We start from the raw sequence: 24,515 nt of genomic DNA, 5'->3' as shown, positions 1-24,515 counted from the left end.
TCTTCTCTTCCTACTGAATGCTACTGAGGGTTGCTAGGCACCTCAAAGGGTTAGTGACTATCACAGCTTGCTTAGCACATGGTACTACATATGTCATTTGCAATCTCTGAGTAGAACAAACTTCTACTGCTGTCACTATGGATTATTCTCTGTGCTTTTGGGGTTGTTTTGCTGTGCTTGGAATGTGAGTCTAACCCTCATAAAATGGTAACATTCTGTGGATGGGAACTGCTGGATCCAGTGAAAATAAATCACTGAAGACATGGGAGCAGAAAAGACTTGAGATTTTTGTATAATAGCAATAAAAATAATTAATCTTCTGATCATTTAATAGGAAACCTCTCCAGAACATCAAACCAGCCAATAACAAAGGGAGTGTGACAGCATTAGTAAATCTTAATTTTCTTACAGTTTTTTTAGRCCTTGCTCTCTTAGCACTGTTTGTTGTGACATGTGCATTCCCACATACTCCATAGAACGCCAGCAGGGCACAGGATRCACACACCACAAACCAAGCAGATCCCCAAAGCCTCAGGGTATTGAACTGCCCTTTTGTTTCATGTATCCTCTTGCAGAACTACTCCCAGAATGACATGCTTTACTGCGTGCCACCTTATTGCTTTATTATTAGCCTCCATAAAGGTCAGATGGGCCTGACTCAGATTCATGAGGAAACAATGCTGGATGAAGTTTTCCCTCCACTGAAGGACCTGCATATTTTTCTGAGGTCTGCAGCAGCATTTTTAATACCATGTCGAAAGCAGAGAACCATTTTCAATTCCCATTGCGGTAATCAATGATATGTAAAATTGCAGCAGTTCCATGCTGCCTAGAGCCTCTCCTGACAAACCTCGTTTGGTTTGTCAGAATGCATAAAGCACTCATAGGAGCGTGGCATTAGCTCTATTTCTCTCTGATGCGAACAAGCACAGAAAGAAACCAGCTCTTAAGGAGACATTTTCATTTGCTTAAATAGCCCTGCCGTGGCTGCAGTACAGCAGAATCTCCCTGTGYTATGCATATTTCTTAGGATGGGAGTCAGAAGCATTAGCTGTATGTGTGATTCAGAAAAGCAATAAAGCCATGGGCTGGCTCAACAATTATTTAATTTCTGAAAAAAGTAATTCAGACATAGAAAGTCAGTCAAGGTAACAGTCCAGGTATGCTGTACTTTTTAGCATATTTGTGATTACCCAGGAAGGTTATGTTTGTCACTGTGCTGCTGTCTGTGACCATCTGGAACTTAATAAGATACAATGTAGAATTTGCATCCTCCTTTTACACAAGAATTCTTTCACCTGAAGTAAAATAAATTTTCTACGTACTAGCAATTCTAAGCCATTGAAAGAAGTCAGCAGTCAGGAATCCACTGAATTATGAGTATATAAATTCATTTGATAGTTCCTTAGAAACTCTTTTACAATACACATTTAGGGGGAAGAGAAAGCTCAATGCTATATGTTTTGGAAGTATGCAGAGTATGGTCCCAGATATTTTCCTGTGGGTGTCATTAGAGATGGAGTGATTGGGTAGCTTGTGGCATTAGCAGTGGGTGAGAAGCTTCTTGTCTATGCCTGTGATGCCAATAACTGCAGTCATCCCTTATCAATTCCTTGGAGGTGTTTATAAAGTGTTCTGTTCTCATTCCCTCTGCTACTGAAGCAAACATCAGTTTTGTATAATGACATTTCTCTTGACTACCTTAGCTGATAAGCAAAGAATTGAATGAATGTTTGTAAATTAGGTATTCTTTCTCTGCGCTGATTATTCTTGTAGCATAGAAATTAAGGGGATTGTGAGTTTCCATCTCATTCTAGAACTGGCTTTCAGAACTGTATGCCAATTTTCTTTGTTTAATTTTGATTTTTCTAATGAATAAATATGAATAAAAATGCAACAGCTAACATTTCCAAGCTTTCACAAATTGTGTTAAACTTCTTGACAGGAACAAAAAAAAAGTTTAGTAATATATTTTTCAAGTATTCTATCTACTTTCTTAATTAGCAAGTCAACAAAATATGAGTTTTTACCTCATGACTGTATTGCATGATTTGAATTTAAGAAAACTCAGACTGTGKAGATAATACCATGTAACCCCTGCCAAGAGAATAGATGGAGAGCTGGAATCAATCTCTCCCTGTGATTGTGTCAGGAGTTAGAAGCTGTATTATCTGCTATGAGATTAGGGCCACTGGCTGGAGGAAATCAGGGGAAATGTGGAGAATCTGTAAAGAGGAGGTCTGAAATTCTTCATGAGAGAATTTAAAATTTAGTATTTCTCTAAACCACTAAAACCAGTCTTAGACAAAGATGAGTCACAAATACAATGGTCTCTGAACTCCAATTTCTGAAGTCTGATTGTAGCATCATTTGCTGGGTTTGTGGGTTTTCTTAGTGGGCTCTARTTGCTTGGGTACAATATTTGTTTCTCAAGTTGAAAGTTGGACTTACTATACTGGCTCTCAGCAAAAGATTACGTTTTATTTCTGAAGAGTATTTGAAGACAGGGGAAAAATCATGGGAATTGTTATCAAATTTCAAATTTGTAGAGGTTTAGGTTTTGGGGKTTTTTTTAGCAAAATTTAGGTTCCTTCTTTAATACATTGATATCTGCTGAAATTTTGCTGCATGTAGATTGTCGTTTGAATTTTTGGTTTGAAATTTTTGGAAAGTTCCATAACTATTTGTTTCTAGATGCATTCTTTCTTTTACTCTTTTTTCCTTTTTTTTTTCTTGTAATTTCCCCTTTTTTTTTTTTTTTTNCCTATTCAGGAGTTTAACCACAGTTGTTGTGTATTTCTTTGTTACTGAATACAATAGTAAAATATGGTCCAGATTTTATTTTATACCTCATGTCCTGAACTCAGTGCCCTGGCCAATGCTTGCTGCTGCTTGACAAGTTAAACAGTTCTGCAGGACAATTCCCTGTTCTGTGCAGAGATTGCCCCACAAGTTCCTGTACAGWCCAGCCCTGGACATCTCCAGCCATACAAGGTGTATTTCATTCTTCCTTTTTCACTTTCCCTAATTTTGGATAAAAATAGCCTTTCATACAAAATGTTATGAATGTTCAAGATGGAAATTCAAAAAGTGATGAAGTTTATAGCTTATAATAATTTAGGTAAAACTTATAGCAGTCTTTTCAGGAGGCTGAACATATGGTAGGGCTCAGTGAGGTCTTTACATCCTTCTTGAAGTATGACTTGGCAACCAAGAATACACCCAGTTTTGTCTACTGTAGATTTAATTAGCTTATATCTCTTGAGCTGCAAAAGGTATTYATGCTTTAAGTATTCTGTTCAGGAGAACCTGCTTGTTGTTTTCTGGGGTGTATTCCAAGATACTAATCAATATATTGTATCTCATATTCATAGAATAAGGTCTTTGTAATACTCTTGTGAACAAAGTCAAAGGTACACTACAAAGACTACAATTGTTTTCCAGACCAGCTTTAGATTGCTGATCTTGAAAGTACTTTTTATATGGTCTGGTTACTATAGTAATTCCAAAGAAAGGAATCAGAACCCAGTACTATTTTTTCATGTCCATACTGCCACCTTGCATGCTCCTTCTTTTCCTTCTGTCCCCAGCAATTTTACATGGCTAGCAAGCCATGAAGCTCTGCCTCAGGGGCATGAAATGTACCTTATCACTTCTACAACTACCTGAAAAGAGGTTGTGGTGAGGTGGAGGTTTGTCTCTTCTCACAAGTAACAAGTGGCAGGAAGAGAGGAAATGGCCTCAAGTTCTGCCAGTGGAAGTTTAGATTGGATATTAGGARAAATTTCTTCATAAAAGGTGTTGTCAARYGTTGRARCAGGCTGCCYRTGGAMGTGSTTWAGTCAYCATCCCTGAAAATGCTCAAAAAACATGTGGATATGGGACTTGAGCCCATGGTTTGACRGTGAACATTGTGGTGGTGCTTGTTGATGGTTAGACTTGGTGCTCAGAGGTCTTTTCCAACCTTAACAATTCTATGAAATACACATTTTTTCTGGAAAGGCTAAAGTTCAGCCCACCAATGAGAAGCAGGAATTCAGTTGAGTATCCATCTTTCCTTGCAAGTGCTTTACTGCCAGATTATATGCAAAAGAAGAACGTTTGCACTCCTGGTCTTTTAAATAACCAACCTTTTTTTTATTTTTTTTTCCCTAGGATGTGTGGGTACTCCACACTTTTAATTACGTTAAACAGAATGTTATGGGTTATTACACATGYACTGCACTGTATCTAAAAAGAGTCGACTAAATTTAAGTGTAGAATTAAAGAAAAAAAAAAAAAAGGTAAAAAAGGACATTTCTGCAAATATCACAGTTCTTTTTTTTTCAATCAAAAAGGGTGCATTAATAGAGATAATTCAGGTGCAGCTGTGATTCCCAGACCATAGGAATTAATACTTGAGAGGGTAAAATTCTGCTTACAAATACTTCTAAAATGCTGAACCAGATAACCTGCTTCCAAAGTCTAAGTTTGATATGAGACTTTATAAGGACTACTAGATGCTAACTTTACTTAACTCAAATTTGCAATCTGAAAWTGGGTACTGCATGTTTTGGAGAGAAAACTTTGTAAATTGAGTTCCTATATCTTACTGTGGACTCATAAGCTGGGCACCACTGCCTGTGGTTATGTTTGTGCCATTTTCTATCAGTTTGTTTCATTATGGTTGTGTGGATACTTCTTTTGCATGAATACAGTTTTGACAGTTTTGGAAAACTGGAGTATTGAGCTGGAACTGATGGTATTTTTCACATCAGGGTAATCAGTGTAACAAGAAGGAAGCAAATGTCCCTGGTAGAGATGTGGTGACTATTCCCTTTTCACTCTTCAGAGGGAAGAGAGCTAGTTTTAAATTGAAGGTAATTTCCAAAACATCCTCTTTTTAAATACGAGAAAATTATTTTCCTTTTCATGCTTAGAGCATCATTTTTTTTTCCCCAAAGGCGTTCCAAGATTTTTCTTGCCTGTTTCAATCTCTTAAAGTTGGATCATCCAGTCTGAACCATCAAGATTGTATTGTACGACCTAAATGACCAATCTCACAAAATCAGTCTGTTAATTTATGGGTTTTAATTGCTTTTAGYTATATTTATTTTTGGAAAATCATTGAAAATATCATTATTAGCAGGGAAATGCATCACTAATTCATGAACAATTTTCAGATAAGAAAGCAACTGATATTTCAACTGCTTTGTTTTGTACTAGTAGATTACACTGTCGCAGTAACACTCAATGAAAATATTYTGATCTTTAATCTCTAATGGCACTACATCAGTTGTTTGGTGGGTTTTTTTTTTTTTTTTAAGTTTTCAATAACAGTTTGGGGATTTTTCCCTGTTCTTTTGCAGGTAACAGTGCATACCACCTTTCAGCAATGCAAGCCTCAGCTATTTCTACTCAATATGTTKCAGGGAGTCATATTAGCTATACTTCAGGCCCTGCTTGTCAGTCTCCACCTTAAATTCAACTCAACAATAACAATGATATGTGACAATGCATATATAAATATAGAGATATAAAACAAAACATGCTCTTTATTAGKATAAGATAAATAATATTCTTCAATTCCTTCTGAAAGAAGCTCTTCAGTCACAAAGCAAGTGTCTTTCAATATCTTTCTTTCTGATAACTCAGGGAAAAAGTTTTTCCCCTGTACAACACCAGCAGTTTCTTTTGCAGTACCTTGAGGATACAAAGGGCAGAAAATAGATTAAATAATGGGGTAGGTCTTTTTGTGTTAATAATATAATTGAAATTTTCTGTATTTGGAAACTGATGTGGGAAATGCATTGTGACTAAGAAGCATCCACATGAGCTAGTRAGTAGGAGCATCCTGTAATTCCTTTCATGTAACAGAATTATAAAATTGTTTGGATCAAAACAGACCTTGAGGGTCAGCCACTAGTCTTCCATGCTTTGTTTTTGAAGATAATTTACATAAATTCACTTCTAATTAATGATTGAAAACTCTACAAGATGGTGTTAAGTGGGTAAACGATTTTAAAATTATGAGATAAGCAACATATGCACCAGCAGAGGAAGGGAAAATCGGAATAATTCACATGTAAGTATAATAATGGTGATGATGATTTTAGTTTTAGTTTGGAAAAGGAAAAAAAAACAACAGTTTTAGCTGCTTTTCAGAAAAATGGACTTGTTTCTTTCTTTGACTAAAATAGGTCTCTGGAACTCAAAATTACTTTCTGACTTTTTCTGTGGCTCTAGATCTTTTAAGACTGTAATTTTCCCTTTTTGTCGAGACAAAGATCCTCTCAGACCTCTTTGATGATATTACATTATGGTATGGCAGAATTCCTTATAATTATTGCTAAGCTGGAGCTACATTGGATAGCCTAGTAGGGACAGTGAATATAGGCTTAAAATTATGAGTTCAGTAGAACTCATTAGCACTCATCTTGTTGCTTTGTTGACAACATGAGTTGTTTTCCTACCTAAGATAAAGATTTTTTTCTCACTGGCCTGCTCTGTTTCATTTCAGCCATACTGAATTTAGCACTTGATGAAGTGGGCACTTATTTATTTATTTTTCYGTATTTAAAATGCCAGGCAACGCTATCAAATGTTCCTCACTTCAATCTCTTTTCTTTCTGTTTGTGAATATCACACTGTATTTTACAAACACAGCAGGGATGAAAGCTAAAACAAATGCATATTTGTGTCTACAGCACAAAAATGTGTATTTATAGATGAACAAACCAGGTCAAATCTTTTGTAGTAAAAAATAAATTAAACAGCCATTTGTCAGATGAGTATCTGGAGACCATTATTACGAGTCAATAGAACTGATCTTAAAATGAGGGAAATACTGTCAAGGGAAAATATTTTTAATGACATTCTGTGTTTGTAAGCACACACAGACACTCATATTAAAAAGACACCAGTCTGGTTTTCACACTGCACTGCTGCTCTGAAATGAATCACTCACAGCTTTGAATTAGTTAGACTGAGCAAGACAAATAGTCTAGAAGATTGGTTTAACACGTAYTAACTCATTTATTGATTAACTGTACAAAAACATTTCCAACCAATGGTGTATGAGTGAATATCTTTGCTGCAGCAGATCACATGGAAAAGCTGAGAAAATTTTTTTGGAATTTAGAATTTATACCTCATCTGAACTTGTTTTGCAGAGGTAGSCAGGCAGAATTACCTAATCCCCATCTGCTTAACTCAAACGCAGAAATATAAAAATATTAGCATAAAAATACTGGACATGCAACTATTCTTTGGTTTGTCTCCATCTGGCATTCTTGAAAGAAGAAAAAGGAGAAATCCAGGATATACCAAAATTACAGGTTTTATGCAGAAGAATAATCCTTACTCAGGGTTTAACTAAGCTAAAAGACTGGAAAAAATGTAGTTATGATCATAAATAATGAAGGTTTGTGGAGGTTCGGCCAATTCGGAGCTAAGAAAGTTCTATTCTGTTAAGCAGGTAAAATAAAATAGAGGTCTGAAATAGCAGAACATGTCAAAAACTGAAGGGACCAAAAGCTGGGAGGAACACCTTTTCGAATCCTCAAAAAAACACCAATAGCTTGTTTTATTGCAGAGTGAGTCAGCAGTCAGAGGTGAGATTTAACTCTAAGCTCTTCATATTTACTGCTAGTAAAGAATTTTTATACAGATTAAGGAAATTTCTGGAGTAGTATTTTCTGTTTGTACCTTCTGTTGAAATTCATATGGGCACAGCACACTATGATTTTCTGTTTTCTTAATTTTACTCTTGTTACCCGGAGCTCACACACATTTTTACTAGCAGCTTGCAAGTGATTCAGATACATAAATAACAGAATCTAATGCTATTTCACACATCTTGGGATACCCAAGRCTTCAGAAGCAGGCAGAAAAGGCATTGAATGTACAAGAAACGCGTGCTCCTCCRGAATGGCAACTCAGGGCCAGACATAGTAACAGGGTATAACAACCTTCTTTCTTTTGGCAGTTGAATGTTACTCTGTTAGTGATATTTATTAAAAATAGCAGGAACTGTGTAAATGTTTTTTCTCTTCTGCTTATTTATTTTCTTCCCTATGTCATCATGGTAGCATATGCTACTGTGTTTAGTCTTTCTTTAATAAATCTTCCTKTTACTGCAGCTCTTCTCATCCCTTTGCAATCTCTAAAAATATAGCTGCTTTGAGAACAATTGTTAAAGCCTGGTTATAACTTCAATGAGTTTTTCTTACTTATTGCCATAATGAATAGTTGGAAAATATTTAAATATTTTAGACCAATTTTTGATCTTTTGCTGGCATAAGTGTGCAGTAAAATCAGTGCAATTGAAATGAGGAGCTGATTATTGGAATAATATTGATTCTTTTCAAAACGTTTTTTGCAATTCTCCTTGGTAAGTTAGTTATTCRAGCAAAGATTATGCTTTCATATTGATGATAATTTTCTTGTTCTCTTTTTCCTGCTAAAGTTTCACTTCCTTTTTGAAATTACGTTTTTCCAATCCCTCCTTAGCATATCATTTTTCTCTAATCCCTATCCAGAAAACTAAGGTGTTTAGCATCTCTCTCTTCTGACAAACAGAGAAAGGAAGGAAGGGAAAGAAGGAAAGGAAGGAAGATAGAAAAATAATAGGAAAATAGATTTGTCTTTTTGGTATACTCTTTTGTGAGCACAGGTGCATGGCAGGTGAGGTTTTTCCAACRTAAACGTAGATTTAGTACATAGTTATTGTCACTGAAATTTTGGATGGGGCTGCTTGCAATTTTTTTTTCCAAATATCTTTAGAAATTTCATTTTCTCCAGTTGAATTTCCTTTGCTAGCTTCTTTGTCACAGTTCAATTCTATTACTTCTGTAGAAAACCCTGTTATATTTTTTTAATTAAAATGCATGAAAAAACCTTTCTATTGTTTATTTACATGCCCTTGAACTTACTAAAAGCAGACTTCTCACAAAAGTGAAGACAGACATATAAGTCTGTACTTCTGGTACTCTTCATTGGGTTTATTTTCAGAGAGTTTGACTTAACATTTAAAAACATATGTAATTGTGATCATACTTTGTAAGGGGAGGAAACACCACATGCTCAAGGTTGGCTATAATAGYTATGCTCTGTGAAAAATGAACATACAAATGGAAACTCATTTTCAATAAGCAACTACTTAGTTTTGAATTATATTTGGAATTTATTTGTTTTGCAATAACTCAGAGGAGTAGAAATTGGAATATTTGAGGCTAACTACAAACTTATATCACTGTGTAGAATGACAGAGGGAAAGGAACTAAGAAAATTGTTTGTAGTGAGCACAAGAATAGGAAAAAGATATTCCAGAGCTCTGTTTACTTCTAGTAACTTTATTCCTCCTGTTTATTGAATAATTTTGCACATTTTAATTTCTATGGATATTTTGACTGTTCTTAAGTAGCTCTACAAAATGTGTCTCTTTTAACCAGCAGGTTATTTTCAAAGAATTTCTATAATTCATGTTGTTGCTTTAATATACTTTTTTCCAACTATTGGATTGAATTTTTACTGATGCCTAAGTATTTGTGAACACCAAGATTTAAAAATTATTCCATAGTCCTACAAGATTATAACAACCTAATCTTTAGGCATATAGCTCTCTTGGTAAGAAATTKAGTGGAACTTAGAAGATCTGGTTTCAGATTTATTTCTGTCACAAATTCCCTGCATGTCCTTTAAGGACAAAACATAGCTAAAGGTCAACCTAATCAGAAGAAAAAGTGTAATGAAGTGATTAAAGCATATTGAGATGTCTTAAGACATATTGATTTGTTATGTTATTTCAGGCTTCAGTTTGATCTAGAGAGAAGTGCAAGCTCTTCCATCTGGGTTCAGGGYTGGAAGTCGTGAGACACAAACCCCACATGGGCACCATGTAACTGCAAGCTATGAACACTTGGCATGTCTTTACCACAGCATTTCAGAGAGCCTGTTAAGCTCTTCGGGGTACATATTTGAGCATCTCTTTTGCTTTTCCTTTTTCGTGATTGGATGAAATTGCTGTGTTGATAAGGGCATAAATATTTGYAAAGTGCTGGTTGAATAGAATTGGCAAGAGAATAAGTATATTCTTAATGTAGCTTAGGGATATTTTCTGTGGCATCCTCAATTTTGCACTAATAATGAAGGAAAAAAAAAACCAAAAACCCAAACCAACAAAAAAAACCCTGAGGAAATAGGCTTTTCCATGCAAAGCTGATGTCTGGCTCAGGGAAAGACAGTTGATACCCAGTTTCAAACTATGTATTATGATACGCAGCCCCATCCAAATCTTCCAGATTGTCCGCTTTGAGTCACAGACACAGCGAATCAGCTTTCATCTCCATTTCCCTCTAGTGCTTGCCTGATACTGGAACTGCTGGTGACCCAGAACAGTAGCACAAGCTGTCTGAATGTTAAGTGAAAGCTCCAGGCTGCATGAGCTCAGTAACCCTACATGATCACCTAGTGTTTCAGGGTGAAAAAACTTACCAATGAARCAAATCAACAGGCAGGGCAAGAAATACCTATTACATTCCTGCAGAGACTGAGCTTTTGTCTAATAGAAGCTGAGATTTGCTTAGCTCCCAAGCAATATCAAGGAGGCAGGTTCCTCTCTTTGCAAAACCAAGGTCTGAGACACTGAGGTGACACGTTTGGAATCCAGTGGTAGAAGGAAGGAACAAACAGCTCTTTGTTTCTGCATCCTCCTTATAGACATTCTCATAAATAAATATATAAATGAAAACTCTCCAGAATTAGTATAGACTAAGAAAGCTCTGTGGAGGTTGCTAGGCAGCCGAGGCCAAAGGAATAGAAAGCAGGCAGGTCTTTGAAAAACAGAATCAGTGACTTATGGGTTATCTGAAGTCACAATTTACTCAATTGTCTTTTGACATAAACAACAGAGAGTTGTATTTATTTTTCTTTAGTAAATAAATGATGCTTTTAAAAGATTTGAAAAAAAGKACTATCTTATATCTCATTCTGACCTGTGTTTTGAAACTAAATAAATAAGCTTTTATGCATGATTATTGTTTCTAATCTTTACTTATTTGTTGACTGATATGGAAATTTGAAGCGGTATATATGAAGCTATAACTTGAAAATTATTTATTGAAATAATTAATTTTTAAACTTCTTTYCAATTTAAATTTTTAACATGGTGTACATGTAAGACTCTAGATGAAGAAAGTTTCCAAAGGAAGGTATGCTCAGCTCTCAAGAGGTGTACACAGGCATGTTTCATCGTCACTGATGACAGGAAAAGGCACTGTCACTAATTTCTACCACGATGCCCAGTGTGGTGTATGATGAAGCTACTCCTTACAGAAATTAAGCAGTAACCACCCCCTTCCTGTTACTGAGCATGCAAAGACATTTCTAACAGGCAAGGCAAGATTGTCATCTGCAAGGTTAGATGATCACATTATTGACTAATTGCTGCCTTTGAAACCTCTGTTTATATTTGTGCCTTGAAAGTCTTCTTGTAATTAACTGTGCCCTCAGCAGTTCTGTTATACCTACATACATTCATGGGGCATTGTAATCCTACAGTTCCCCTCCCTTCTCATTGTGCAGTGACGGCTCTAGATCATTTTTAGTCTGAGTTATTCTTTCTCAATGTCTTCAGTTTATGTCTTGAGAARATTTAATTGCTGTAATATGTGTTTCTTCCACAGGGTGGATGCTGTGGGGGGGTCCAGGCAGCTCTGTGGAACAGTCTCCAATGGGATAGTAGGATGAGAAGGTCCAGGGGTAGTTTGGGAAACGAGGAGAAACATCACCTCCCAAGACGGTAAATCTACTGAAAAGGTAATTCCTGTCAGGATATTGTTATGCAAGTTCACTTTTCAGGTTCCAAGGATATGCATGGCAGAAAACTGGTAAGGAAGGGAAYAAACCTTTGTTGTTGTCTGACTGTTCATACGGAGTCTTCTGAATATATTTCCAGAGCTTCTTAAACTGTGCTGAGTTTCGATTCTCATCCTTGTGTGAGAAAGAATTTGGATGCTGTATCTTACAGGGGTTTTCTTGTTTTCCTGTGGACCTTTTAGAGAATACAAATCACAAGATTACAGTAACTTTCCAAGAAATTCCTTACAGGAATTAAAACCCTGAAAATGCCAGCTTATCAGCCATATAACAATTTAGCAGAGTAAAATGWTGTTTCACAGGGAGAGCTAATAGTTGGAGTTTAAGATGTACATAATCTTGTTTTGTTGARTTCTTTCTGTCTCACTTTCTAGGCTTAGCTACTGTGTTTGTGAAGACTCTCTTCCYACCCTGAAGCCTTARCTATGGATGTTTTTGTTCCTAGCATTTCAGAAGTGCAAGAGAATGTGCAAACTAAAGATCTGTCATTCTTCAGAGTAACTGTAATGTTTCTTCCTTCATGTTTAAAGGCAGAGTTGAGCCATGAAGCATYAAAACACTGAGTTTCTCCGCTGCTCCAAAAGCCCAGCTGTATGGTGTATTTTTGAGCCCAGTTAACTTATCATATATCCATGTTATACACACATTTCTTGGTCCTCAGCTAAAATTAAGTTTGCTGAACAAACAGATTTTGTTCACTCATCCTGAACCAATCATTTCCCATGGTACGTTTTGAAATATCTGACAGGCTGCCTTGCTTCTTTCCTTTATTAATGTGCCTTAATGTATGCAGAGTGCAAGAAAAACAACAATGGAAAWTCACACTGGTAGAATGGGATTTTTGCTGCAAAGTTCTCTTAAGAATCTATTCCCTCATCTCATGAGACACTGAGAAAGCATAAAACATAATTTAATAGAGAAATATTTTTTTCTTTGCTCAGTATAGATGATTTGACTGGTTGAGTACCAGGTTGGGCTTTCAAATGTGTCTGGGACATACCTTCCTCTTTGTTGCTGGTGAGCTCCCTCCAGTGCCCTGACATTAATTAATTAAAATTGTTCAGAGAATCCACTGCTGCAGTTCATAAATTTCTTCCATAGTTCACCAGGCATCACCAAGCTTGGCAGCTGTGGGGGAATATCTGCACTCAGGCGACGTTACTGACAGACAGGTTACTGTCTTTGGGTAACCTGTAGCTTCAGTGGAGAGTCTGATGCTCTCCCCTCTGAAAAGAACAGAAACTACTTTAYTACYTGGGARAAGTTATASRTGGATTTGTGACAGAAGAAAGGTTYGATCCAGGARAGAGAGGCCTTGACTCCTGCATTTATATGTACGGTGATAGTTTTCAGCTTATGATCTGCTTTTCAAGATTATTTCTCTCAAAATTGTTGCTAATCAGTTCAACCGAGCTTCTCCAGACCTAATTCAGTTTTCTATTATCTAGTAGAAGTAAGTTTACGTGGCGTTTTGTTAGTGAGAGTCCAGTAGTCTTTACAAAAATTGCACCAACTTAGGTACTGGGTCCTTTATTGTGACAATAAAAAGGAATAGATCGTTCATGGTTTTAACTGGTCTGAGATCCAGGGGATCTGGCACCAATCTCTTGCTGTGTTTCAGGTGTCTTCTTGGCTGCATTTTTCTACCTGCAGTGTGGGCAGACTCTCATGAAACTTTTATAATGTTCCTTTGTGGATGCTTCAGTGACAATCCTTTCTCGAAGAGAGAAAAGGATCTTTGTCCAGGAGTTAACAGATGTCATKGAAAGAGCTTTAAAGTAGATTTGAAGGGGGAGAGGCATAAAACCAGGCTCAGTAGAGAAAAGCCTGGGACCAGCATGCTAGTGTTCGTGAGAKGGTGTGCTAGCAGGTCCTTCAGTCTGCTCAGTGATGTGCTGAGTACACCAGAGCACATTTGAAATGCTTTTATACCAACGTGCTCAGCATGAGCAATGTAGTGGGACCCTGGCCAGATGCCAGGCACCCACCAAAGCTGCTCTGTCAATCCCCTCCACAAATGGATAGGAGAGAGAAAATATAATGAACATTTCATGGTTTGAGATAAGGACTGGGAGAGATCACTCCCCAGATACCACCACAGGCAAAACAGACTCAAACTGGGGATATTAATTGAACTTACYACTAACAAAATCAGAGCAGGATAATGACAAGTAAAATAAATCTTAAAACACCCTCCTCCCATCCCTACCTAGTTCCCAGCTCTAGCTCCTGCCATCCAGCAGCACAGGGAGACAGGCAGTGGAGGTTATTATCAGTTCATCCCAGGTTGTTTCTGCTACTGCTGAGGGAGAAGAGTTCTTCCCCTGCTTCATCGTGGGGTCCCTCTCATGGGAGACAATTCTCCATGAACCTCTCTGTGAGTGCATCCATCCCACAGGCAGCAGCTCTCCACAAATTTCTGCAATTTGAGTCACAAGAGCAAGCGCAGGATTCTCTGCCTTGGACAGGTCAATATGGCTGTACATACAAATCAGAGGAAGAGAGTCTGGAAAGCAGCCCTACAGAAGGAGATTTCAAGATCTCCTTGATCCTGAAGGCACAGCATTGCCGGTTGCTTGAGGGAGATTGTCCCACTCGACACTGCAGCCCCACCTTGAGTACCAGGTGCAGTTTTGGGGGTCTCCAAAGAAGTCACACCCATCACACTGTGTCCACAGGAGGGCAACCAACATGGGGAAAGGTACTGAGGCTTATGAGAATCTAAGGAAACTTTAYGTGCTCAGTTTAGAGCAGGGAAGGCTGGGGGTGACCCCATCACAGCAAAGGGGAAGGTGCTTGTTTCCTTTCTCTGGTGACCAGGAACAGGACTCAAGAAAATGGAATAAAGCTGCATCCAGGGAATTCAGATTGGAGGTTCCTCACTCAGTGGGTGGTTGGTCAGTGTCACAGGCTTCCCTAGGGAAATGGTCACGGCCCTGACCCTGACAGAGTTCAAGGAACRTCTAGATGATGCTGTTAGTCAGATGATTTAGTTTCAGGTAGTCCTGTGGGAAACAGGGAGTTGGACTTGATGATCCTTMCAACTTGAGATATTCTATGGCTATGTGGATCCAACCTCAGTGCCAGGGAATTATTTGGATTTCAGGCTTTACACTGGGAAAAAAAGTTACAACCCCTCAAGACAAATATGGAAAGAAACTGAAATTAGAGGAGATGACATTGTGATATCTTCATCTGCAAGGTATTAAGTRAAGTTTGAACTTCTCCGCTCTTAACACTTTCTGAGAAATAGGAAGCCTAATGGATTGATGTTTCAGTCTTTGATTCCCTGCTTAAATTGTGTTTCATGTTGAACTATTCTTGAAATGCCATTTTGACTGAAGGTAGGGGAAGATAAGAGTACTGTTTTAATATAACTTGAAATCTTGATGGTAAAAGGTAATTTATATTTTCAGTAAGATGCTTTCATCTTCATTGGACTCTAGTGATATTGATCTGCTATCAGTACTAAGTACATATCCTTCAATTCTGACCAGATTTGGCTTCTGGTGTGAATGACAAATGTTTCACATTGTCCTAGCAAATAGAGCTCTTTCTGCCYGTTTCTTTGGCTGGTCAGTTTACAAGTGGCTGATTTTGTTGGTTTGCTTGATCAATATTTTGTTGTTGTCAATTTTAAGATAAATGGTTCTGAATTTTCAATCACTGTGCTCCTTTAAGAATATTTATAGTAAAGTCATAGTAGTCAATGCAGGATTTGGTTTTGTTTCTTGTTTTGCAATAGTTAATAAACCAATTGTGTTCCATGATTTATGGAAAAGTCCAAATCTTTCAAATTAAATGAAGGATAAACAGCTTCAGAATTAATTATGTTCTTKCACATAATGAAAATCTCCATTTAAAAATGAGGCATGTCCCAGAGTTTGAAACAGAAGGAATGAAATACTCAAATCAAAACAGAAGTTCTTTTCACCTAACAACAATTCCTATAGCCATGTTTAGAACAAAGCTTGTCTTTTGGATTTCTGTGTGGGCACAACTAGCTCTACACAGCTGGAGATTAATAAGAGTACAGTCACAAAGTGCGAGTGTACAGAAGTGGCAGTACCCTTTGCTAGCAGACAAGAGATCTCGAGGGTTTTGTCTTAGAAGAAAGAACCATTAGACAGAATCAAAGTAAATAAACCTTAAGAGTCAAATAGAGACAGGACAACTCAGCAGGAATTCCTTCAATATTTCATAAAAAAAAAAAAACTAAAGACTGTGACATGACAAGGAAAGACCATTGTAACTCTGAAATTATCTGAGAAATCTAATATGAAAGAGGTGAGCTACCAGACAGCCTTCAGCTGCATTACTGAATGCCATTTAAATTACTCTCTCCACAGCTGATAACACTGTATGTAATACATTTCTTGTGTTTCATGTTCTTTTTGTTTAAACTCACTGTGTGACGTTCTTCATTAAAAAATGGTTGAAATGAAATGGTGCCCTTAGTGTGTCAGAATGCCAATAATTCAGTCTCTCAATTTACTTCTTTTCCTAACCTCTTTACAGTTGGACTTTGTTCATCTGCCATTTTTTTCTGTTGTTTTTTCTCTGTTATTTAATTTCTTTCCAGTTATGCCCCTCTTGGTATTGTAAATTATGATTTCCCATTTCATTCCTCAAGTTCTCTTATGTTAGGTGGCAGAAAACTGAAGGAGAACAGTTTGTGGTATTTACTCTTTGTAAGACTGGGTGTTCAGGCACCTTCCTCTGAATATTCTGGTTCCTGTACTGTTCCAGATTCATGTTCTGCAATTTTTAACACTTCTTCTAGTGAAAATTTTGCTTTGGCTACAGTAGAATGAAACTGGGAATAGAAGAGTTGGTCTGAATACTAAATAGAAAATTTCTTTTTCCTTAATTCTCTTGACATCTTGAGGATTTGGAAAACATTCATTGTTGATTTGTCAACATAAAATTGATAGATAACAAGAAATCAGCTCCAAACTTCTTAAACTTTTTCTTGCAAAAAAAAGAGCATGTTAAACTGGGGTAAAGGGAAGGAAAATACCTTATTCTCAAATGCATCGAGTAGATCAGTTTTTTTATTGAGGTGACATTTGCATATRCTGTAGAAGGTGAGATCTCCGTTAGAAATGGTTGACATACCAGAAATCAGATGCATAGCATCTTTTGTTTATATCCAGTCTCTGATATAATATTTGTCATGAAGATGATTTGAACAACTGCAGATTGAACAGTCTGGATTAGGCAATTATTAACAAAGCAAAGTGAATACATCTTGCAGGTGCAAGGTATCTGACTGCAGCTAGAACTTTCCAGGGCATTTAAATCCATATCAAAGTAGCTGGAGATAGAAGTTATTCTTGTGGAACTTCATAAAATGAGGGGAAGGAACAGACTTCATGTCTATATGGCCTTTGAGTAAGAACACATTGAAGAAAATGTGCGTGAGGGATGAAACATGCTTGTAAGCATAGATTAGAACAGTATTTTATAGTGGTTGGGGGGGGAGTGGGTGTGGTTTTATCTCATAATGCCCTGTTTGTTTGCATTATGTGGAGCCTTAATCTCAAATTTTGCTAGGTTTAAATTTTTGTTCTGTTTAAGCCTGCCTCGTGATGGGGAGCCAGATGCGTGACAGTGAGACAGTGGAGCTGTCTGCATTGCTAGAGGTGGAAGGTCAGGAGAATATGTATGCAGTGGAAAAGGGGCTGCACCTTGAGACACAAGTGCTGAGAGCACTTCCTGCTGCTCTGCTAAGCATCGTTATGGGAACTGTGAATGCCAAGTATCAGCCTTTGGGAAGGAATTCCCTCTGGCAGAACAGTTCGCTGTTCCTCCTGCTTAGAAGCAGATGGCAAAGAGGAAGCCCACATCACCAGACAGACCTGGGTGTTCTGTGCCTCTGTAGACTAAAGATTGCTTTATTCCAGTAAGTCATTGTTAATTTCAGTCATACAGATATCTGAACTAACTTAAAATAAAAATTGTTTTGGACGTAATCCCTCCACTTTTTATATAAAGCAAATAAGCAGTACAAATAAGGCTAATTTTATACAACATAGAATATAGTAGCTAACAAAGCTAAACTATGAATATATCTCTAATATATTATGGTAGTGCTTTATATGGGCCAAGTAGACTATTATATATTGTAATAATATTATTTCTGATTATTTTCTAACATTGTTATGTTATGGCAGTACCTTTGATTGTTTATAAAAATGGATATATGAGCACAAAATAAAAAAAAAAAAAGTCTGTGTCATTCAGATGCTTCAGTGAGGGAAGCAATGTACTTCATTCTCTTATTCTGTGGCTATTGACTTTTATTTCTCTTTAAAGTTTTTCACTGGGCTTAATACAGGAGTATTTGACTTCAGAGCCTTTTACTCCTTTAGATGTGTAAAGTGACACTGTACACAATATAGTACATCAGGATAAAAATGGCAGCACACTGGCTAATGTATTAAATAACCAAGCAGCACAGACGTGCTCAACTTCTTTGAATATGGCATTAAAAATGTGTTTCAATGCAAAATTTCATGTTTGGAAGCACTAGAAGTGAAAATGAGTAGGTAATTTATCTTTGCAACTTCTACTTGATCATTAATCCAGTTTTGCAAAGAAAGCACAGAGATGCAGCATTAAGAAAATTGGGGGGTAGAACCTCTTCCCTACTCTCTTTGATCTGGAAATGTGTGCTTTTTTCCCTACAGAAAGCACCACTTAGACTGTTTGAATTCTTTGTTGCATATCTTTACAGCTCTTTGAGGATCTGAGATGCTACAATTGAAAATTATCTTAACATGTCTAAACAAAGAAAAGCTGTCTTAGTCATGGGCATCACACAGAGAGAGTCAAGGATGGTCCTGTCTCCAGTCCCATACATGGCCTTAAAAATAAAGTAGCACTTTTTATAGCAGGGGATTAATCACTAAATTAGAAAATACTGTTCAGTTACATAAGTGTCCCTATTTGGTTTTGYTAGGAATGCCAAAGTTTTGGCACTAAACAGTCCACGATGTTTTGAGTTGTAAGCACAAGATATTCCTGGTTCTCCTGTCCTGATCTCTTCTAAGTATGTTAAGTATTGCAACTAACTGCTGAGTTCCACAACAACGATTAATGTTGGCAAATATCCACTAGTGACAAATCTGAGAGCCACCATAATCCATTCCTTTACTGCAGCTAAAGTTGAATGTAAAATTACCAATATGAAGTGCTCTATAAGTAGAAATTTTCTGTCGATACTGAGTTGCTGATAATTTAAAAATGTAGTTTCAAAGGAAAAAAAAAAAAAAAAGTCATTGTCCAAAGAGAAAAAAGTGAAAAATGAGGCTTGCACACTTGCACACGGAATTGGATTGATCTGTGTTAGCAACAACAAATTATAACTGCATATAAACTTTATGCATCCTGGATGGTTGCAGAGTGACATCAATGATTATTCACTTGCATACAATAARAAAATCTTATTAATCTGATTAGCAGCAAAGGAGTAGAAAGTGTATGCTGGGTTCAGGAATTTGTGCAAAGCATTGACACCACTGCTGAGCCTCTGCTCTGGTAGAGTCAGGTGATCAAAGAGGGCTGGTAAATTAATCTCTTGATCACTAGATCAAGATCAAATGATGGTTTGCACCTTTTCTTAACTCTGTGTTTGTGAAGTTTGGCTTCCTTGCTATTTACTTCTGTAACATTCCCAGGCCTTTTTCCATCCAATGGTTCTGTTCAGACAAAATGCCACCAGAAATGTGTTTCTAATGACCTTTCCACTGTCCCAGTATAACAGGTCTATGAGATTAAAATAAAAGCTGAAGACTAATAAGAAAATCTGAATAAACAAGACATACAGCCATTCATAATACATGTATTTTTTATCTTTYTATTTTATATTTTTGCTTGATTAAAAACAATATGAATAAGGTTTTAGAAGGTAAAAATGAAATCAGATTTAATCTGATGTGTGGGAAATGTAAACCTAATCTTCTATTTAGGRGTTCTTTATTTGAACTTACTGGCATGCATCTTCCATTCCACTTTGCAAAGCATGTTCCTCAGCTTCCTTCATGTATGGCTGTGGAATATTAGATATTACTTGTCCTACTTGCCAAAGTTTTGCATTTTCCTGAGTGAAGTGCGAACAGAATTTTCTATAATAGAGCCCAATGCAGAATTTGGTGAGAATTTCAGAGTTAAAACTATAAGCTGTGCTGTGTACAGCATGAAATCAAGAGTTTGATCCATCAAACTCAGAACTGACTTCCTGAAAAAAGGTATGCTAGGTTCTCATAGGATATCACATTATTCACCCCCCTATTTTCAAATTATTTATATAATCAAGGAACATGTAAAAACTAACTCAGGGATCACTCAGATGAGAATATTTTATTGCTATAATGAAGGATATAGTCTCCATTTCCAGTGTCAGAAGCAGATTTCAGCATGTTTTCCMGGCATTTTCTACTTTTGATCTCTGAAGTAAGTTATCACAGAACAAACAAGAGAAGAGGAAAAGGTGAACATTGTCAGAAAACAATGGACTTCAGTAAATATAGACTGATCTGAATACTCTTAATTCTGATGGGAAGACACTCTGACTTTCAAGAAGAATATTGGAATTTTTATGTTCCCTGTTCATTCAGGTATATGAAGATATATGTATTTGAGGTTTTGCTTCTCTTGTTTTCRTGCTAGCTTGGACAGAAAACTCTTGAGTGTTGATTAAATTGTATGTATRGTTTTTGATGATTTTCACATTTCTACAGATGAAGCATAAACTTCAGAAGTGCTGTAAACAAGTGAAATTAAATACAGAAATATAGGAAGGACTAACAGAGAATGCAGAAGAGCTGGGGTTTGGATGGAATACTTAAGATTTATTTGAAAAAAAATAAATTATGTCAGTTCAGATGGAAGTTTCAGAGCTAATGACATATGGTGCTCAGAACCATACCTGCCACACTGTCATACCAAAGACTTCACAGTTATTATCTCCAGTGCCCTGCAGATGAAAAGGACAAATTCAATCTCATTATTATACATTATGTACTTCACTTGAAAAGGCTCTGTATTCCCCAGTCATGCCTATTAATTTGGTGCATGTAAGGAATTATATTGAACTGGATATGTAGACAACTGTGTTGATCTTTATACTTCTCTGTATATACCTTTATTAATTATTTTGAGCATTAAAATGAAACTACATTTATGAGGTCTGTAAAGCTTATTAAGGTCAAGTTAATTTGGAACTTCTTAGCTTTATTATTTTATTCAAATTATAATCATATTTTTTATGATTTTTGCTGTGTTACTCGCTTGACAATTGCAATGAGTTGGCATGCACAATCCATTAACAGCTTTATTTTTCACTTTCTTCATTTTCTGAGGCAAGCCTCRTTGAAACAGAAATTTGCCATACTTCACCTGCTTTGTTTCCCCAGTTCAAAAGGAATGTAGTACATGTGTAAGGATTGCTATGGTAGAAAATCCTTTGTATTTCCAGTAAAATGTGGGAGGGATAGAATGGTTATGCTGTATACATCTGCATAAATATTACTATATTATCCTCAAGTTCATGATCGTGTTTTACATTCACCATCCATACAGACCTTGCCTCATTCATTGCACAGGATGACTTAAAAAATGAACTGCAGACAAAGACATTTTGTGATATTTTTTGAATGCTTGTGTAAGCAACTGAAATAAAGACTTTTTTTTTGTTTTTAGTTAAAACACACTTCTTGTGTTTTAGATATAATACATTTTTTTCCTGCTATTATTAGGAATTTAAAACTCTTTCAGTGTGTAGTCAGAACTCCCAGTAAAAACAGATGAAGACCTGTACAGTGAGGGGAAGCAGACTGTTGTGTTGAGCTTAGCAGGGCATCTGAGAAAGGAGGGTTCTTCCCTAGAACTGATTTTTTTTTTTCCTCTGACAGTAGATAATACAAAAAGAAGGGATGCCAGGCACTAAATACTCCAGATGCCCTGACTTGTGCTGCTATTTGCATATTTTACACTCCGTCAGTTTCTCTCCAAAAGAAAGAGGTATGCATGTATAATATGACATTTGGTTTAACTTGATATTGTTTACATAACCTAAAAGGAAAATTGCTTTAGCTTTCCAGCTTTTTCCTCCTGCAACTCTGAAGAGATGTTTTTGGTCTCCTTTGATGTACTCTTATTCTGCATTTAATCAATGCTTCTATATTCGCTTGGTCTTGTAGTTCTATCTTTGCAATCTTCAAGAGCCTCATCATGTTCAGCTCTTTTAAGACCTCGTGGAAAACACTGGAAAAAATGGTTCTTGTAAACAATTCCATCACCATTTCATTGATTTTGTCTGCATTAAAATAGTGATTTTTTAAATTTCTGATGTTGCTGACTCACCCTGTCCTTCTCCACTCCAGATATCTACAGTGGTTTCTGTACACCCTCTGTCATTCTGCCTTGCAGATTGGTGTTGTAGTTAGTAATTAGTCTTTGTCCTTATGTCCTCTAGCTCTATTTCCACTCTGTCCTGATACAGTAGTACATTTTGCTCAAATTTATTCTGTCCCTCTTGTTTGKCCTCATGATTATTTGTGGGGTTGCATGAGGAAAGACAAAGATCTATTTTAAAAGTATTCTGCCTTTACAGGGAAACTGGTTATTAAACTGAGAGTTATAATCTGTTTCCCCAGAAATCTCTGCAGTGAGTGGAATTGTACCAGCACAACCAAGTGAGTGTTCAGGGAATGGAAACATGGCTGGGGATGGAGGAGGCAGGATCTTCCTGAGAAAGACACAGCTGCCAAGAGAAATGGCTGTGGCACAATGGTCTATTCCCTTGCCATCTCTCCTCAGATCCTTTACCTTAATGATTACATTTAGCTAACCTACTGAGAATTAAAGACCCTCTCAGCTCCTCCATTTTGGAGTGATCTACACCAGTCAGTATTAAGAAGTCCCCCCAGGACAGGAGAGTGAAAAACAACTGTGCTTATTGACTTCTTCATTTTGGAGGAGTGGAACTGTTTCCAGCAATTAAAGGTAATTTGAATTTTCTGAGAAGTGTAAAAATTGGAGTAGGTAAATAATAGTGTCTCTTTTTTTCCCAGCCCTGCAGGGGCTGAGCTGTTGCTCACTGATAGCTCTCTTTTTTAACCTTTGTGTGACCTCCAAAGGATTTATGACTCACAGCCAGAGAAAACAGTACTAATCTAGTGCCCTACGTGGTCTCAAATGTCACCTTTCTGTGAATAAAATGTGTCATCTGCTCTTCTCTTATGCCTCTTCTCTTTTGGAGCACCATCATTATCAGAAGTTCTACATGGAGTTTTGGTATTATTGGGAGACTTATGGCAGGAATGCGAAGCCAAGCATGCATAGAACTTGTTAAATTCGAGTTAATTAGATMCAAGTAGATAGAAGCCAAGGACATCAGGTCTGATCGGGCAGAACCCTGGGGTAAGGAATGACAAGTGATGACATAAACATCACACCTTCCCTACCTAGTTTTTGCTCTCTTTAGCTATTTTTGCAGTCTGTTTTACTGACAGAGTCACGTGTTTTATAAAGTTATSCCGCACCTGTGTTGCTATGGGAGGAGCTGGCTGCAGTTTCACTGTAAGGATTGTGACTTGTCAGGAATTTTATATTTGGGGGAATGATGTAAGATGCTAAAAACTTTGGGCTTGGTTTCCAATAAAGAGTTTGCGATCATATTGCTTACAAAGAATGGGTATTCTTCCCCATCCATGAACAAACGATGCTGTGGTCTGTGGTTTCTCTCTGGTTTTTTGTTTGTTTATTTTGTTTGTTGGTATGACTTTTTGGTCTTTTTTTTTTTTTTTTTGTGTGTGTGTGGGTTTGGGTGTGTGTGTGTATGTGTGTGTGTGCTTTTTTTGTGGTTTTTGTTTGTTTTTTGTTTGTTTTTTGTTGTTTTCTGGGGTTTTTTTTGTTGGTTGGTATTGGGGTTTGTTGGTTGGTTGGTTGGTTTGGTTTGGTTTTACTTAAATTACCCACTGAGGGACATAGATTTAAAAGCATGGTTAATTTTTTTCTCAGTATCTTTTTGGAGCTGATCCCAATCTGGCTCCATCTCAAATGTTCTTGCTGTTATTGCTTATCAAAGTAAATGATTAGTAAATTTTAAGCTCTTTCAAGTGCTGCAAGGCATCTCTCAATATCAGTGTGGGCTTGGTGTGATTAAATAAAATAAGGTATTTTCAATGATTTTTTTTCAAGTTTATAGCAGGGTAAAATTTGATACTTATGTGATACAACTATAATTTGAAATTAGTTCAATCATGCAGTATTTGCCTTCTCCATTCTAAAGAATAGAAGGGATTTTTCTTTTCTTGTGTTTTATTTCCTGGTTTCTTTTCTGTCATTGTGTTCATTCATATAATATGTTCAAATAACAAATGACTTTGACAATTTCACCTACTACAATCCATATTGTAGTAGGTGAAAAGTGTTCCGATATAACTTGGAGGGAACTGGAGAAATCCCCAAGAACATCAGGCAGAAAGATTAAACCTTAGACCAAAGTCAGCTCTTGGAGGGTATTGTACCACCCCAACATCTCTCTCATCTTTTAACAACAGTTTGTGTGCCTTTCCATTAAATACCTGCTTTTTATGAGCCCCAGAGCATTTGCAGAAGTTTTGTTGTACCACTTTGAGTACTAACTGGTA

General features: G+C 36.8%; 1 long non-coding RNA gene across 1 annotated transcript in view; it reads left to right on the top strand.

Annotated features, from left to right (window-relative positions):
* The window catches only part of LOC130572447 (uncharacterized), a 145,684-nt gene extending 133,894 nt beyond the window's left edge, over positions 1-11,790 (top strand). The window contains exon 4 of the long non-coding RNA XR_008965217.1: positions 11,664-11,790. This is a non-coding gene — a long non-coding RNA (uncharacterized LOC130572447). The remainder of the gene's footprint in view (positions 1-11,663) is intronic.
* The last annotated feature ends 12,725 nt before the right edge of the window (positions 11,791-24,515 follow it).

This window comes from Malurus melanocephalus, unplaced genomic scaffold (assembly GCF_030028575.1).
Source record: "Malurus melanocephalus ecotype Western Australia unplaced genomic scaffold, MMel_1.1 scaffold_2, whole genome shotgun sequence".
Taxonomy (NCBI): domain Eukaryota; kingdom Metazoa; phylum Chordata; class Aves; order Passeriformes; family Maluridae; genus Malurus; species Malurus melanocephalus.
Note: the sequence above shows the minus strand (reverse complement) of the source record. Positions and strands in the feature narration are given on the sequence as shown.